The following is a 4,095-nucleotide window of genomic DNA, read 5'->3' on the forward strand; positions in this document are numbered from 1 at the left end:
TTGTGTTTTATTTATTGAGACTTTTTTTGTAATTTGATGGGTATCACATTTCTTAAATTTCTAATCTGCTTTAAGTGAGTTCTGTTCCTTTGATTCCCAACCCCATTTTTTGAAGGTCTGTTGACTGGTTAATTTGATTTCCGTTCCTTGTTCAATTATTTGATGTGCTTTATCACACTGTCATTCAGTAATTAATAAATCTACTCTTTGCTTTCTTTCTGCTCTGTTCCTGCTTTGCTTTGATCAGAATCTGGATGTCACCATCTGACTTGGTTAGCCTGGAAGCTCTTGTCTCACATCGTAATTTCTCAATTCTTTATATTCCTCAGTCATTGTTTTTCCTTGATTTTGAATATCATACCATCTCTATGCTTTATCCTGTGAATTTTCTTTTTGCGATTTATGAATATCTCTCAGGATCTTTGCTTCATTTCTATCTAGATCTAATCCTTGGCTTCTTCTTTGCTGAGGTTTTGTTCTTTCCTTGTATATGCAAGGTGACAACTGGTGGGACAAGGGGGGAATTACCAGGAGAAGGAGAAAGGGCCAGGCCATGTTACTGGTGTCACACAGGAAGTGACATCATCATGCCAGTGATTACCAGGTGACACTCTGGTATTTGGGCAAAAACTCTTTGGTAAAACCAAATTCTGCCATAGAGTTTTTGCCCAAATACCAGGGCATCTCCCAGAAATCACTGGCATGATGATGTCATTTCATGTGTGATGCCAGTAACATGGCCTGGACCTTCCTTTCTTCTACTGGTAAGTTCCCCTGCCAGCCATCTGATCAGTGACTAAGGGGCAGAACCTGGCAGTGGGAAACCCTCCTCCATCAGAGTGTTTGGCAACTCTATCGTGAAATTTATATTGATCTATCAGAAGATAATTGTTGTCCTATTGGTTGTCTTGATTCCCTTTTCTTCTTTTTATCTTGGATTTTTTTTTTTTTGGTCTAGATGATTACTGTAAACCATTGTCTGATCTTTCTGTCTCTGTTTTTGCTTATTTATTGGTCTCTTTCCCCCTCAACTGTTGATAAACATTGTAGCAAAGATCTTTAGGCTTGTCAACCTCCAAATAAGTCAAACATCAAGGAGAAAAGAAGATAAATCCTCATGGAAAACACAGGCAAGCAGTTGTCTCCATCTGCTGACAAACCGGATATGTGTGTGCCTTTCTTCCCATTTCATTTCAATTAACTTATTCCTTTAGAGAGGCTGGTAAAATACTGATCTCTGCTTTTCCTACTCGTTCATTCATTAGTTCTTCTTTCTCGTCATCCTTTGTATTTCACCTTCAGTTCTCTACTTATCAATATCTTCATTCACATAGTCATGTTGCTATATGTCTTTAGAATAAGTCCCAATCACTTTGACTTTCTTCATTCTAGCCAATATGGCTCCTACCACTGCCCAGCTGAGCAAAGTCTGAAGCCTTCTGCCAATATAAGGCGCCTTTCTCCAAAGAAAAGAGCCCCATGGTGCAGAGTGGTAAAGCTGCAGTACTGCAGTTGGAGCCCTCTGCTCAAGACCTGAGTTCGATCCCAGTGGAAGCTGGTTCAGGTAGCCAGCTCAAGGCTGACTCAGCCTTTCATTCTTTCGAGGTCGGTAAAATGAGTACCCAGCTTGCTGGGGGAAAAGTGTAGATGACTGGGGAAGGCAATAGCAAACCACTACATAAAAAGTCTGCCAAGAAAACATCATGATGTGACATCACCCATGGGTCGGTAATGACTTGGTGCTTGCACAGGGGACTGAATACCTTTACCTTTTTACCCTCAAAGAAAGACCTACTTAAGTTGCAGGAATACTGCTAAGTCTGGATGAACCTCCTCCAGCCACAGATTGGTTCCACATCAATGAAGTGTTATGTCTTGTAGAAAGTATTTTTCACACTTGATCCTTTCTCATCCATAACTTTTCTTTATTTTAAATTCATAGTTCCATCATTTCACTCCTTTTCCGTCAGTTCTTACTTCTGAAGTTCGTATTTCTTTCATGATGAATCAATTGCAGTTTCTTCTCTTACTCATGATTCCCAATATCATCTTTATCCTTTATATTATCTAGTTCTGCACATTTTCCTTCTTTGTTCTTCCCTTTGTGATTTCTCATCTCTGCTGTATAGAAGGTCTATCTTTTCTTGGTTTTGACATGAAAAACTAATTGTAGTCTTTATTTCCTTTCCATACCGATGACTTCCATTCTTGCACCTCCACTTCCTTATATTTTTAGTTTTTTTCTTTTTCTGTAACTGCTGACATATATTGATATCAATTTAACTCTGATTTATTCTTTTTGTTTTTAAAAAATCTTTACAATAGTTTACAAATTTCTATGTTTTTAGGAAAGGTTAACCAAAATCTTATAATTCCAATACCTTTTCAGATAACTTCTCGGCCTTTAGGCTAAGATCAAGTGTAGTACCTTTTCATAAACTAGTTAATAATCCTTTATTTGATTGTTTTAGTATAGAATTTTATTTAACTCTTAGACAAACTCTTAAACAACTTGGAGGTTATCTGTTGAAATATTCTATAGGTTGAAGAAAATTCCTGAATCTCTGGACAAATCTAAAGTGTTTTTTTTTAATTGTGTCTCATTATAGTTGAGTCTAATAACCTATTGTTACAAAATGGCAATTATAAGACTTTTACAAGAATGCTATGTAGCAGACAAAATGATAGCATAAATAATTATTTTGGATGGTATCTTATCACTACATAAGCAGATTCTGAAGCCTTCCTCCATTCTCCTTCCTCTAATGGAAGAGCCACTGAAGTTGGAGGAAGACTTCTTAGGCTGGAGGGATGTCCTACTTCCTGTGGTAGGATATAATACACTGATCTAGATCAACCTGATTTGTATTTAAGTCAGGAATTTTCTTAATATCATGATGTTATAATAGCACCCCAGATTTGTAATAATTTATCTGTTACTTTTTCTTTCTGCTTTTTTTGTACTGGCTCCTTATTTATAGAATTCATTGTCAGACAGTATTCTGTTAATCAGTTCTTTAGAAAAACTTGACTCATCTGCTTAAAGAAGACTGTGCTTATGTGGTGATGGTTTCAATTTCAGCATTCTCTTTTCTTTCTCTAACTTGCAAGTAGTTTGTATTTTTGTGTTTGAATTTGATTGTAAGACTATTTTCATATGAGTTCTTTACAGCACCCAGGATTTTCAGCACTGGAAAATGACAACAGAAAAACTGGTTCAGATACAAAGCACATTTTCCACTGACAAAAGAGTCCTCCATTGGCAGAAGGGGTATTTTTGCTGAATGTGGAAGCTTTTTCAAGATCAAAATCATGTGTAAATTAAAAGTTTCTCTGGGCAAGGGCCATTTTCCAGTTTGGTGTAGTGGTTAAGTGCGCGGACTCTTATCTGGGAGAACCAGGTTTGATTCCCCACTCCTCCACTTGCACCTGCTGAAATGGCCTTGGGTTAGCCATAGCTCTGGCAGAGGTTGTCCTTGAAAGAGCAGCTGCTGTGAGAGACCTCTCAGCCCCACCCACCTCACAGGGTGTCTGTTGTGGGGGGAGAAGATATAGGAGATTGTAAGCCGCTCTGAGTCTCTGATTCAGGGAGAAGGGTGGGGTATAAATCGGCAATTCTTCTTCTTAGTGTAGTGGTTAAGAGCAGCTGACTCTAATCTGGAGAACTGGGTTTGATTCCCTACTCTTCCAAATGAAGCCAGCAGGGTGACCTTGGACCAGTCACAGTTCTTTCAGAACTCTCTCAGCCCCATCTACCTCACAGGGTGCCTGTGGTGGGGAAAAGAAGAAAAAGTTACTGCCTCTCTGAGACTCCTTCCGGTAGTGAAGGGAAGGGTATAAAACCAACTCTTCCTCTCCCTCCTCCTCCAGTGTGGCTCAATTGGCCTAAATATTTCATGCCTTTGAGACCACATTCTGTATTCATCATGCTGCCTTTTTGTTTTGAAAGGGTGTGTGAGTGTGTGTCTTATTTTTATTTACAAGGTAATGGGGTTCTTTTTGCATATCCAGAAATTCCAGCTATTTAGAAATTCCCATGTTCCCATGAGTGACTAGCTTTTGCTGCACAGGATCATCAGATTTGATGCCAGAATT

The 4,095-nt window shown here is 38.6% G+C and overlaps 1 pseudogene; it reads left to right on the plus strand.

The window, feature by feature from the left end:
* Positions 1-2,389: 2,389 nt before the first annotated feature.
* LOC132569191 (U2 spliceosomal RNA) lies at positions 2,390-2,505 on the plus strand (annotated as a pseudogene).
* The last annotated feature ends 1,590 nt before the right edge of the window (positions 2,506-4,095 follow it).

Source organism: Heteronotia binoei, chromosome 3 (assembly GCF_032191835.1).
Source record: "Heteronotia binoei isolate CCM8104 ecotype False Entrance Well chromosome 3, APGP_CSIRO_Hbin_v1, whole genome shotgun sequence".
Taxonomy (NCBI): Eukaryota; Metazoa; Chordata; class Lepidosauria; order Squamata; family Gekkonidae; genus Heteronotia; species Heteronotia binoei.